General features: G+C 46.9%; 1 pseudogene; it reads left to right on the forward strand.

Annotated features, from left to right (window-relative positions):
• Positions 1–204: 204 nt before the first annotated feature.
• LOC127669236 (serine/arginine repetitive matrix protein 4-like) lies at positions 205–13,487 on the forward strand (annotated as a pseudogene).
• The last annotated feature ends 1,068 nt before the right edge of the window (positions 13,488–14,555 follow it).

Below are 14,555 nucleotides of genomic sequence, written 5' to 3' on the forward strand. Positions count from 1 at the left end.
TTATGAAGTAGGTGAAGGAGATCTGTAAAGAATGCTGTAATTCATGTCAACCAAAGGAATGGGACTGTTCGACAAGTGGGAGGGGCCTGTGTACCCTGGCGCTCTTGCCCAATGAAAGCACTCATCTCTGCTTCCTGGTGATGAAAAGCATTAATCTATGTAATGCTGTCAGGTCAAACACAAAAGCCATATGTGCATTACGTTATGGTCAGGGAGAGAGACTCTACAAACATCCCTGTGGGCTCGGGTTGTGGGGCTGAGCATGCGCAGAAGGTAAGGTCCCTTCTCCATCCATGCACCAGCCTAGAGAGACTTACGTGCTCAACATCTTACCTCACAGAGAACCATAGCACATCAGGAAAATAAAACACTTCTAGATTGTAGTTGATACCATGAGAAAGTTCCTGAAAGAGGGAAAAAATGGTCTAGATGCGCCCAGGGAGCAAGCCAAAAGATACCAGACAGCACTGAACTCCCAGGTACCGCCGTTGAACTCTGCCAGCCTGGTTCCCTCCAAGATTGACTTCCTTTCTGATATGCTAGTAACCACACCATTCACTTCAGGTTAAAAAAATGCCTTGATCCTTTCCCTGAATCAAACCCCAGCCAGAAAGCTCAGATCCGGCTCCCCGTCATGGTGGTTTTCCATTCCCGGTAGAGGTGATAGAGGTCGTGGAACCATTGGACATCAGAGGTGGGAAAGAAGTGACATCCAGTCTACCAGGAGCTGAATGGGAACAGAGCCTGTATATTCTATTAAAAAGAGGTCTCGCTTCAGAAAATTCTACCTGGCCACCTGATTTTGAGGTCTCACCTTCAAGGCAAAACTAGCCAGGTGAATATGATGTGTTTAAGGCAGGGCTGCACTGTACCTATAGGATTTACTAAGGCTAGACTATTACCTTGCTCATCCGCAAAGCCTTCTGGGAGGAACAGTAAAGAAAGTCCTACCTCCTAGCCCCAGGACCTAGTATTTCAAACTGTTGGGGTTCTCGCTTTGATTATCAGTTCCAGGTATGCACATCTCCCCTGAAGGCAGAAATGGTTTCTTAGGAAAGCTCAGGTGGCCCTTCTCTAGCAGGTCTTCGAAACAAGGGATAAAGTTGGGGGAAAGTAAATTTCTATTTTTAAAATAGGAAAATACTACATAAGGACCAGGGCCAGACAATAGGACATCTATACTAGTCAAGATGTCTAAATGCTCATAAATAAAGTAACAATGCCCTAATAAGTATGTTAGCAAATATGTCTTCAAGGTGATACGAAAGTCACCTTTGGATGCAGAGTCTCAGGGTCTCTCTGCACTAGAATGGCAGTGAGAGAGAATCTGATCCCAAGGTCACAGGCTTCCCATCTTGTCACTATCTAACCGTGTGACTGGCCCCAGAAGGGCACTTGGACACCTTAGCATTATCATGCAGATTCTGGCCCCAGATTGATCCACCTGAGGCACAGTAACTTCTGGGAAGACAGAACTGTGGAGGAGACATAACCTCAGAAGGAGGCTCGGGAGCCATTTAAACAGAGAATTCTGGAATCCCAGGAGCCCGAGAGAGGTTTCCAGGGAGTGCCCACACATTTCTCTCCTCATAGAGATATATTACTAGCAAAGTCAAGTCCAAGGATACATCTTGCCCATAGCAACTAAACGGCCAGGAGCCAGAAGCAAACCCACCGTGTCCTCTCAGCCACAGCCTAACCTGAATGTTGAAGAAAAACAAATTCTCGGCATAGAATCCCCTTCCCAAGGGCTCACTGCTCACAGCCTCCTAAAGCCTCGGTCTTCCTAGGCCAGGCCCCAAGCAGGACTCCGAGGCCTCTCTTCGGAGCGAGCGACCCCTAAATCCCCCATCACGATTGAGTTCCCTTCCGGTGTCCTCTAGAAATAACGGGCAGGTCTCTATAGTAGCTTCCGGAACCCAAGCAGCGAAAGTTTCCCCATCTAACCTGGGCAGGAAGGGAGTGGCAAGGTACAGCTATCCACTCGCTCAAAGCACTGAGTGCCCCAAAGCTGGAGGTGAGGGTGAAGGTTGACGTTGTGCAGGAAGGTGTGTGTTTTTTCTTGTCATTTATGACTCTGAGGATGGACTCACGTTGCCCGCTCTTTCCTTTCTCTTACACCTTTCCTACTAAAGGAGGAGTCCTTGCTTGGTGAGTGGATGTAATCCGCGAAGAAGACAGGAGAGACTTCATTAGAAGCCACTGAGGGTGCTTAGCTGCCTCCTACGAGGGAGAAGGACGCGCACAAATGCCTGTAGAGACTTTTCTTTTTTTTAATGGTTATTATTGTTATTATTTTTGGTTTGTTTGTTTTTTTTGTCAGACCATAAGGACTTTACATTTATTTTGCCCCTCCCTCTTGACTCCTTTAGTTGGAAACTGCCGAACTGTCAGCTTGTGACCGTGACTTTTTTTTTAAAGAAAGAACGAGGGAAAGAAAGAGAAAGAAAGAAGAAAGAAAGAAAGAAAGAAAGAAAGAAAGAAAGAAAGAAAGAAAGAAAGAAAGAAAGAAAGAAAGAAAGAAAGAAAGAAAGAAAGAAAGAAAGAGACCTCATCTTTATTTCTTTGACCCATGTGACATTTCTTCAGGATTTTATTCAGCCAACTTTTAAGAGACAGAGAGAGAGAGAGAGAGAGAGAGAGAGAGAGAGAGAGAGAGAGAGAGAGAGAGAGAGAGAGAGAGTGTTAGCTGAGGGTTCTGGTTAAAATATAAACCTTGGCCTTTTGCATTTTTTAATTTCCAAGCTATAATTTTTGAGGCCTGTAGCCCCTTCTTTTTCTTCCCCGTTCCCCTTTCTTTATTGTTTGAGGTTAAGGGTGTCTACAGCCCTCCCCTTTCTATTAATTTGTCTCTTTTGTTTGAGTTTAATGAAGACTACATTTTTGTATAATTTCCTTTTTTTCTTTCATTTACTCTGAATCGCATGCCGTTTCCCTGCATGATTCCTAAATCTTCCAGTTCTTCTAGCAGGGGGTTTAAAAAAAAATCAAAACAAAACAAAAAGATCTAGAGATCTCCTATTTCTGTGGAATTCTTTCAGGAATTTGTGCTTTTGTTTTTTGGCGTCTCTCCTCTCCCCTCTCTCTTTGCTTTCGATACAGTGACTCATGACTCATGATGGTTAACATTCTAGGCTACTGACACACAGCCCGGGAGCTCAGGAGTGTCCGACGGGTCTTTTTGCTTTCAGATCTCTGGGTCGGGGTCCACTGCTGACTTCTTTAGCAAATAGGCCAGCCCGCTCGCCGCCTCCCGAGGGCGCTCATAGGAGTACGACTCGGGAAAGGACACGTCCTCGCCGCCCTCCATGAAAACCAGCTCGGCTCTCGGGCCAGGAGAAAGGGAGTCCCGGTGGGGATCTGAGCAAGAGTCGGGACCTCAACAGTGGCAACACCTCCGATTCAGGGAACTCCTTCACCACCTCCTCCCCACAGAACAAGGAGGCTCTCCTACCTGCAGAAGCAGTGAGTCAAGGTCAGTGTATTTGGGGTGGGCGGGTCTTAGCGGCAACATTTCGCTGTCTTAGTATGGTGCCCTTTTCTTTCCTTTATTTGCAGGAGACAGGACATTCTATTCATGTATGTGATATGTATATAGCACAAACGTGCACCTGTATACACACACACACACACTCACACAGGCGTGCCACTCCAGTTATGTGAAATTTGAGACACTGTCAGTTAAAAACATACCATAATACTGACCAGAATAAATTAAAAACATATTCACACCAAAAAGCCCTTGCATATATATATATATGATTATAATAGTTATATTCATATTTCTAAAAGTTAGAGGCAACCAAGTCCTTTGTGAATAAGCTGTGGTATATCCAGGCTCTAGAATATGTTTTAATTCTTTTTTAATAATTGATTTATTTTTATTTTATATGCATCAGTGTTTTTTGCCTACATGTATCTGGGAGAGGGTATCAAATCCCCTGGAACTGGAGTCACAGACAGTTGTGAACTGTTCTGTGAGTGCTGAGAATTGAACTCCAGTCCTCCAGAAGAGCAGTCAGTGCCCTCAAATACTAAACCATCTCTCCAACCCCTCGGACTCTGGAATATTATTTGGCTCTAAAAAAAAAAGAAGAAGAAGAAGAACATGTTAACATTGTATACAAAAGAAACATTTAAACATGGGTGCACGTGCATGCACACACGCACACACGCACGCACACACGCACACAGGCATGCAACTCCAGTTATGAGAAATTGTGGAAAATATTGAATTTTCATATGAAATATTGTTGTGCATGGTTGGGGGGTGGGAGATGACTGTTAGAACATGACATTTTTAGGGCCATGAAACTATAACACATGACATAGTCATGATGAGTTACCGTTCAGGGATTCACCCTAAGTCATAGGATGTATAACTCCAAGGGCCAGGGTGGGCTTTGGATGCTGATGTAAGATGCTGGCTCCTCAGTCCTAACACGTGGACCCATTTGGGGAGGGATGTTGGGTACAGGGGATGAGCCCCTGGAAGCAAGGCTGAATTTTAACATGCTCCAACATAGTTTATTCACGACAACACACCTCCTGCCACTGTGAAGTTCGGGCCTTTTTGTTGGGTGCTGTGCTTGCTGCCTGTGTTTTTCCTTCAGAAAAGGCAGCTTCGTGTTTGTTCAGAAGCCAACGGCAGGGCCATCCCTTCTTCACCAACTGCTCTGTCGCCCAAGCAATCACAGCAAATGGCACCTGGGGCAATAGTTCGATGATTAAAATGCTCGCCAAGCAAGCAGATGTAAATGCCAGGTGGGCTCGAAGGCCTGTCTTGTATCCTCAGGGGGCAGAGCCCAGGGTTCCCTGGGGCAAGCAGCCTAGTGAGCAGAGTCCTGTCAGCCAGCTCTGGAGTTAACCGAGAGACCCTGCCTCAGAGAAGAGGGGAGTATGGAGAATGATCCCTGGCATCAGTTAGCATACACGTGTGTGCACGCACGCACACACACCCATATCCATGCACACGTGTGCACATATTATACACGTGTGCACATGTTGCACACATGCCCAGGCACATGAAGAGAGTCTGGAAAAAATAAGTGAATCATAGCGTTAAGGACTCCATGTGCTCTCACAGGAGTAATTGTGTAGTCCGCACCATCCGTTCAGTTGCCAACGCCTCAACTTCTTACCAGGCACACCCTTACGGCAGCACTGGGCTTGGTAAAAATGGCAGGCCCCTGTCCCGGGTTTATAATTTACTAGGCAGATACCCATGTGGGGAAAGTCTGCTAGCATACTCTACCCAGAGAAGCACTGGGGCTCTCCTTCAGCTGGGGCTCCAAGTCCACCTTTGTTCTAAGTGATTCAAGTCTTCTAAATGTTGGCCACATGCTACTTAAGCGGTAATAGCAATAACAATGATATTAGTATTGATTAATTTAAAAGCCATTGATTAGTCTGGGTTTCTATTCCTGTACAAACATCATGACCATGAAACAAGTAGGGGAGCAAAGGGTTTATTCAACTTACACTTCCACATTGCTGTTCATCACCAAAGGAAGTCAGGACTAGAACTCAAGCAGGTCAGGCAACAGGAGCTGGTGCAGAGACCATGGAGGGATGTTCCTTACTGGCTTGCTTCCCCTGGCTTGCTCAGCTTAGTTTGTTACAGAACCCAAGACTACCAGCCCAGGGATGGCACCACCCACAAGGGGCCCTCCCCCCCTTGATCACTAATTGAGAAAATGCCTTACAGCTAGATCTCATGGAGGCGCTTCCCCAACTGAAGTTCCTTTCTCTGTGATAACTCTAGCCTGTGTCAAGTTGGCACACAAAACCAGCCAGTACAGCCATTAACATTTATTGAGCTGGATAACATGCTAGACACTGTTAAAAATGCTTCCCATGAACAGCCTTCCTCAGGTCCTGTTAGTGTCTCCACAACTTTATGTCTATATCACTATTAAAATCTTTCTGTGAAGTGGTAGTGAAATTGAGGCACAGACCCGCAGACTTAAATTTAGTTAATAAGCAACAGTAGCGGCATTCAAATGCAGACCCCTCTCTTTAAAACTAGATTCCAAGTCCAAGAGATATATAGCCGTTACCTGCTTAATTTTGATATACATGGACAGCCCAATTAAATAATTTAGAAGCAGCCTTTCACGGCGGAATGTAAATGATGGTGAAATTATGGGTATTTATGCCCTGCCAGCTCTGGACAAAGGGCTCAATAAATATGGGCTAAGTGGAAGAGATAAGAGCGGAAACCAAGGGCAGCACAGACACAGAGGCAAAGGGATTGTAGTGGTGAGGGGCGTGTGGCTGTGCCGCCAGACAGATCCAAGTTTGGAACTGTGAGTGACCTTGAGCAAGTCACCAGTCCTTCGGAGCCACCTCAGTAAATCAGACATAAAAGGAGGGCCAGCTCTGCAGCTCTTGGGAGGATTAAACAAAATGATGATTGTGACGAATCCAAGACATAGAGGATGACTTTAAGGTGACACTTGACAAGCTGTGTGTGGAGGGTATCACAGAGGGGCACACGTCCTTCTCCAAAGAGCTCAATATCCAGAGCAAAAGGCACGTGGAATTATATGACTGACCAGAGGAGTCGTATAGAAATGGGACGAGGTCTAGGCAGGAGTAACCATGGCAACACAAAGGGCACCCTCAACCCAGACTGGCAGTAGAGAGAATGTCCTAAAAGGCTTTTCAGAGAAGACACGGTCAGGTCAAACCAGAATCATGTGTAGAGGAATGGCTAGGTGACAAAGACAGTGACAACACTGTCCTAAGGTCTGGAGATAAAGGACAGAAGAGGACATTTTGCTTAGGAGGGAACAGTCTGTTAGGGTCAAGAGCCAAGACAAGAGGTGAACAGAGGTCGTCACAAATCTAGAAAGCTCTATCAATGCAATCTGAAGTTGACTCTTGTGCATCTTGAAATGAACATGCCCGAGTAAGGACCTTGGAAGGAGTCCAGTAAATCCCGAGACAAGAGAGACTGTAAGGCAAAGCCCCCTACCCCTTGTCTGATTATGAACAAGCTTCTATCTGTTTGGGGGGGCGGGGCTCTCAATCTCTCCATTTGCAAAACGGGCTACATCAAAGCTGCCCAAACTTAAGCTAATCACGGGTCACTTTCTTGATTAAAAAAAAAACAACTATATTCACACTGGTTCATTTATTGTAATCATATCATGTCTTTTCTGTATTGAAATGTGTATCCCTTTCTGAAACACAAAAGCTCCTAAATAGAAAGCACCTCTGATGATATGATTAACTCACTAACTCTGTCTTTAACTCTGGTCAGTTACAGTTCCCTTCTCGAGGCCCTGACCCCAAGGCCTGTTCCTTTATCTTGGGGAGATTACAAAGTGTTAGAGAGGTGCTAAAAACCCAGGAGCACCCAGCCAGGGCTTTCTCATTCATGCAAGCAGAAGGACTGGACAAGGGCAAGGGAGTGGGGGATCTCTCACCGCACATTTGATGTCACTTAATTAACACTGTGCCCAGGAAGGCTGCCTGGGATGCTCTGAATCAGCCCCAGGTCATGATATGTCTCCCTTACCTGGGGGAGACAGAACTGTACTAAACATCCATCTACTTGTGAGGGATTCTCTACCTCTGCTCTTCTAAATTCAGACACCTGGCAGGCCATCAGTCACTGAAAGGAGGGAAGGTGGAAAGAGGAACAGAGGAAACTGTGGCCTGGGCAGATGTGGGGGAGGGAGCATTAGGTCGGAGTAAGGCAGAGTAAGCAGGGTGATGACAGCTGTGTTTCTTCCTGCAGAGGACTTCAGTCTCCATGTCTCCAGTGTGCAGAGGTGAAGTCTAGTTTGGTCCCATCCACAGCCCAGAGCTCCCCTATCAAAGAGTGCTCTCATAACTCCTCCTACACCAGCACTCGATCCTCCAGTCCCTCATCCAGGTCCCCAAACCCCAGAGCCTCCCCCCCAGTTACACTCTGAGTGCGGAGCGGGTCCACCTCCTCCGAAAAAAGGTGGGTGTGTCTTTGACATTTGATCCACTGTATCTTCTTCTTCAGCAGGGAGTTTTGGTAACTAGAGATGCCCAACCCTGACACACACACACACACACACACACACACACACACACATACACCATGGACTTGACTTTGAATAGCTGCTCCAGCCATTACTACTGACAGCCTTGGTTAAGCCAAGGTCTCTGAGATCCTGCTTCCTTCTGTGGCAATAAAAAGAATAAGAATGCTTGGCTCAGCCCCATGGCTCCTCCCAGGGGCAGAAGCCCTTAGAACACAAGGAACTTTCCTTGTTATTGTTTCCCTTGGCATGAGGAGGAGTTAAGCATCAATTAACTCATGCTGTGTGAAAAAGTAACCAACACCATCCTTCAAATAAAAATGAGTTTACTTAGTTGCTGTAACTCTGTGGATTAGCGATTTGTGCTGGGCTCAGCAGGCTGGCTCAGTTGTCAGCCCCCTCCCCTCGTGTGTTTTTTGACCAGATGGTGGGTTGGCTGGGGGGCTGGGGATTGAAAGTCATCCAGTGATTAGTTGTCTCTGCACTCTGTTGTCTCTTATCAACCAGCAAGTCTATCTGCTTGTACACATGGTAGTGACAAGGGAAGAGAGAGAGAGAGAGAGAGAGAGAGAGAGAGAGAGAGAGAGAGAGAGAGAGAGAGAGAACTACAGCTGGTTTTATATTCTCACCCCCCAATTTCAACAGTCATTGGTATTGCTTGGTTACCTTATATGGAATAACTATGTCATGGAACAGTCAGACACAAGATCTCAGGAACTGGAACACCCCATCAAATACAACCCCCATGCCTCCTTGGTCCCAACTTCCCTCTTTAAACAGAAACCCCCAGACAGCAAGCTGGCTGTTCCTCTTCGACAACTATATAATCACAATGCAGTTGCTTCCTTGGTTATTTCAAAACCAGCACTTGCATTTTTTTTTTCTGTAAGATTCCTCAATGTGTGTGTGCAAAGAGCAAACCTGCAGGACACTTTTCCAGGAGGTGGAGGCACCACCATACTTGATAGGAATGAGTCGTTCCTTCCTCCGTAATATTTCCTAAGAGTGGGACGTCAGTTGTGAGAGAGGTAGAGCTTGGACCACAGAATGAGTAGCTGAGATGCATCATGAAGAATTGCTCTTTCTCTCCTGTCCGCAGGAGATATAGTCCTTATTCTCAATGGACCGACAGATGCCTATAGCCAACTCCTGCATCAGTGCCAACCCCCATAATGGCATTACCCATCTCCTTTTGTAACTAAGTACCTATCTTGCACTATGATGGGAATGTGTTCAATTCAAGGTTATCATAGCCAAATTAACCTGAGTTCTGCTCTTATTCAGTTGCCTGGAGACCTCAGTTCTTACCACGGTCTCAATACCCTCTGCATCCAATTGTTTTCCTGAATGGGGGATGCTTATCCTCTCTTCTTAGGGCAAGCATGTCCCTGCATCTTTCTGACATGTAGGAGTAATTAGCATCTCTGCTCACTTTTGTGAACCATTAGTAAGTAGCTATTGCTGGCACACAAATAATGCAGTGATGGTAGATCTGACCACAAGAAGGCTACTTAGTAACAGGCAAGTAGTCCACACACTGTGGATACTCTGCACAAGGAAACAATCTATTTCCTAACCATATACCTCAGAATGATCTGAAATGTAAAACTTGTGAATTACATGTTTCTAGAATTTTCCACTTCTTTATTTTTTTCCAAACCATTCATGAAGCCACAGAAGAAGCAAGGCTGTGGACAAGAGAGGAGGGGCTACTGTAATTTGCCCAAGGCAAATCATTTTGCAGCCAGAAACTCTTGGATTCATGTGTCGACTAGCTGTGTGACCCTGATCAAATTACATCACCTCTCCCTGCCTTTGTTTCTCCATCCATAATATGAAGTTAATAATAAGTGAGATGCATGCATGAGTTCATTAATAATAAGTGAGTTCAATGCCTGGCATGCACATAATAAAATGTATAACAGTCATAATATTTCCAATGTATTGGCTAATTAGATAGGTAGGTAGATAGATAGATAGATAGATAGATAGATAGATAGATAGATAGAGACAGACAGACAGACAGACAGACAGAGAACTGATTTATTCTAATTTAGATTTACAACCAACTTTGTAAGGTTGATACTATTACTCCATTTTGCAGATGAGAAAACAGAAGCCTAGAGTAGTGGAATTACCTACCCAAGATTATACAGACAAAAAGTGGCCAGGACAATAAGGGTTCACTAAATAACAGGGTATTGTCCATATTATTATCAATCACTCAAAAAGGAGGAGATTTCATCTTCTGGTAAAGGGACAGATTCCTTTATGAGACTTGCGCAAAGACAAAGAGCGCCACCTGGGGACCGGGTACACAGAGCCTTAGCCGCTGTCCCAGCCCTAACAGGCTGCAGGCTCCTCAGGGGCTCTTCTGTCTTCCCCAGGTCCTACTCCCGCTCCCCCAGCTATTCGTCCAAGTCTGGCAAGCGGAGCCCACCTGGCAGAAGCTCCAGGTCTAGTCGAAGTCCCAGCTACTCCCGATACAGCCCCAGCAGGTATCACCCCACCCCACCCCCAGGGCGGATCCCGCCCCTCCCCTTCCTGAGCCTTCTCCTTTGACCTTGCCTTTCTGTACCAATATCCCAAGCCCTGTCCAAGCCCTAACCCTGCAAAAGTAGGGACAGGAATTCTTGCAATCCTTTTTGTCCAATCAAGAGTGGCAACAAGGCCTCAATGCGCCCCTTATTCTACTATCCTTTCGCATCCGGGTGCTCGATTTCCTTGCTTGACTTGCTGCAATCTCTTGCCCCCATGTTCACAGCCCCGACTGTTGCCCACCCCAGGGCCTTCTGATATGTTCCTCCTCACCCACTAATATTTGTGCCTCTGCTAAGGGGCACACGCACACGCGCGCATGTGCGCGTGTGCATCCACAGAGGCCACTACTCTGGCTCATGCCCAGCTCACCCCATACCTGCTTCCCATGGTGCCCACGGAAGCAGATTCTTCCCAGAGTGGGTCATCTTCCCTTTCCTGTCTTGTTTGGGGCCCCTGACAAAGCCTAGCCTCAGTGAACACAGCTAAGCGTCTCACACAGCGTGTACCTGTAGAAAAGCCACTCCAGCCCTAGTTACCTAGCAACATCTCCTCCCCCTTCCCTCCCCGCGCCTGCTGTTGTACCCCTTCAGGGAAGGAGACCCAAAGTATGGTGAGAAGGAACCACAGCCCCGAGAACGGGCACGCAGGAGGCGACGGTCCTACTTGCCCATGAGGAAGCGCCGAAGAGACTCCCCAAGCCACCTGGAGGCCAGGAGGATAACCAGGTGAGACCCAAGAGCGGGCATTACCTGCTTCCAGACTTCTCCCCACTGCCACATACATATGGACGATGGCCTGACTAAGTCTTCTTTTGCCTCCCTGAAACTGGACTTAAGGATTCGCGGGGTCCAGAATGCCTCTTTCAACCCCTAAAATGATGATATTTGGTTCAAAGCCTTCCCTAGTATGGAATCTTATCAAGCTAGGCTAGCAGTGAGGCAGGGACCCGGATAGCATGTGGACCGAGCTTGTCCTGGAGACTGGAGGGAAGACAATGGGCCAAAATGAGGAATAGTACGTAGCTAGGGGGTGTTTGTTCCCACAGGGCAGGGCATTTGCCTGGTAGTACAACCTGGCCTTGTCCTATACCCTAGAATACTCAGATGCCAGGTTAAAATTAAACTATTTGTGATCACACCTTTAACTAAGTTCAGAGAATGCACATAATATTCCTGAGATTTCCAAGGTTGCTTAAATGGTGCTGTGGCGAGTAAACTTTTGAGTTAAGACCTGGTTCTGGGGTGGGGCGGCTAGAGACTTTTCCTCTCCTTAGGCTGATTCTTGCCCACAAAACAAGATATCACTCCCAAGAGTGTCATGTGGAGGAGATGAAAGGGAAGAGGTGACCTTGCTTTGTAAATTTAAACTTGGGACACACTGTGTTCTAACATTATTGACTCAGTGGTCGGAAGCGGTGGAAGTGTGACCTGTGACAGCTAAGGTCTCTGAGGAGAAGTGCAGTTGGCAGAGAGCGGGCAAAGGCTATGAGAGAAATTGAATTTCTCAGGCTTTGAAAGCTGGATTGGCTGGATGTTGCCCCCTCCCCCCAGATAGGGATATTTTTCTAGACATCTCCACTCACACCAGAGACCAGCAGGTATCATGGAAGCACACTGTATCCTTCCTGGAGAGGACCAGGAGGCAGAATAAAAACAGGGGGCCCAGAGTGACAGATGGAGTTGCCTGCTCAGCCTACAGTGCTCTCTTCCCAACATCTGGGCATCCATTGGCATCTTGGAGGCTGGTCACCAATGCCGCTGGCTAACTGATCAAGGATGTAGTTCATTTTCTTAAAAATCAGTGTGTTCTTTTTCACAGACCTCCCGCCCCTTATACACACACACACACACACACACACACACACACACACACCATGCACTTGTTTTGAAAAAGAAATGATATACTACAGTAAGTGGAAAACCAGCCTCTCCTGCCTAGAAACAGAACCTACTAGGAATAGAAGGTTCTAGTAAAAGTAAAAATAGCAAAGCAAAAACTTCAATTAAAGTGGCAAGGCAGACACTGTTGCTAGCTGGGAACTCTGAGCCCCAAACCTGATTTGATTTGTTGATTTTTTTTTTCTTAAGTGACATTATCCCTTTTTCCAGCTTCAGCAGGATTTTTTTTGGTTTTGTTTTGGTTGGGGGGGGTTGTTTTGGTTTGGTTTGGTTTGGTTTGGTTTGGTTTGGTCTGGTTTTTGGTTTTTCGAGACAGGGTTTCTCTGTGTAGCCCTGGCTGTCCTGGAACTCACTCTGTAGACAAGGCTAACCTTGAAATCAGAAATCCACCTGCCTCTGCCTCCCAAGTGCTGGGAATAAAGGCATGCCACCACTGCCCAGCAGGATACAGCAGGAAATAGCTAGGCCTTTACTAGTCTCAGAACTACAGGGGTGGGGTGATGGCTTTTGTTTGTTTTGTTGGGGTTTTTCTGGTTTGCTTTTTCTCACTAAGAGACTGGGGGATAGAAGGATATTGTTTTCCCTGAAACAGCACTGGGGCTCCCTGAGCCTCATTGAACCTCACACTTCCTATCTCTGATCTCTCTCCAGTGCCCGCAAACGCCCCATCCCCTACTACTGACCCAGCCCCTCCTCCTCCAGCAGCCTCAGCAGCGCCTCCTCCTGGTACAGCAGCAGCAGCAGCAGCACCAGCAGCAGCCGCCGCTCTGCCTGCCGCAGTTACTCCCGGAGCTTGAGTCCCAGTCGGAGCCACAGCAGCCATAGCCAGACCCTGAGCAGGACTCGGACCAGCCGCAGTTCCAGCTCTCGCAGTCTCAGCCTGGGCTCCAGGAGCCGCAGTCGGAACCGGAGCCTGAGCTACAGCTCGGCAGAAAGCTATGTACTCTGCAGTCTCCTTTACTACCTGCCCTTCAGACCATCTCCCGGGAGACAGATACTAAATGTTCCTGGCTCCTGGCCTCCATGATTTCCTGGGATGGTGGCATGGGATACAGGGACTTCTATTCCTTTGCCAAGCTGCTAGGAGCCTCTCTACCAGCACCATCTTGAGGCTCACCGGGGCAGATGGAGAGGGCCACCTGTGGAAAGCTATGATCTATGATTCAAAAGTTTGGGCCTGCCCAAGACATGTGACGACATACGACTCTGTTCCAGTCACCCACTGCTTACAGGATATCTCCTAGAGGCCAGGGTTAATCCGTTCCTCGATCTATTTATTTTTATTTATTTATTATTTATGTGATGAGCTCTCTTCCCTCACCGTTAGCAGTATTTAATTATTTATTTATGTATTTATTCAGAGAGATTGTGTACCTTGATACGTGGTCATTCGTGTATTTGGTGGGATCTTCTAAATTATTTGTGTACCTTTAAAAAAAAAATCCTGTTGCTATGGCTGCAGTGGGTGGGGCCAGAGGCATCTTGGTCTTTTTCATGAATGCTCTAAGCCCTGAATATCCTGGGACTGACCCAGGTCCAAACCTCACTGGGCCTCCACCCCATATACACCCACTGCACCATTGCTATCACAGAGGTGTCAGAAAGATGAAGTCGGCTACAGAGCTCCTGGTTTTCTGTTCAGGGTTGGAGCCTAACATTAGCATGTAAAGCTACACAAATTTAAAAGAGCTGCGAAGAATTCCCTGAATGACTGCCTAGTGTCAGAAGTGCCATGTCTTGGCCAGAGACACTCCCTGTGCTTGGGGAACTATGTGGGTACTAGCATGGCTCTTGGAGACAAAGTATCATTCTGATGATGTTTGACTGATGCTCGCACATCCACTGGGAGATAATAGTAGGGAAGGGCTAACCCAGGGAAGACATCGTGCTCATCTCCATATTACTGGAAGGGATCTATTCCTTCCTATGAGCAGAACTGGTTGGTCTCGTGTAAATTACCCCTACCTGGTTCTCCTTCACTCCTAGCTTTTGTGATCAGAAAGCTGTCCTGCTTTGTCCGCAGTTGACAAACACTGTTCTGATAAGAGGGCAGGGGACCATCCTGGGGGTGGGGGTCGGGGGACCCACAACCCCA

Source organism: Apodemus sylvaticus, chromosome 19 (genome assembly GCF_947179515.1).
Source record: "Apodemus sylvaticus chromosome 19, mApoSyl1.1, whole genome shotgun sequence".
NCBI lineage: Eukaryota > Metazoa > Chordata > Mammalia > Rodentia > Muridae > Apodemus > Apodemus sylvaticus.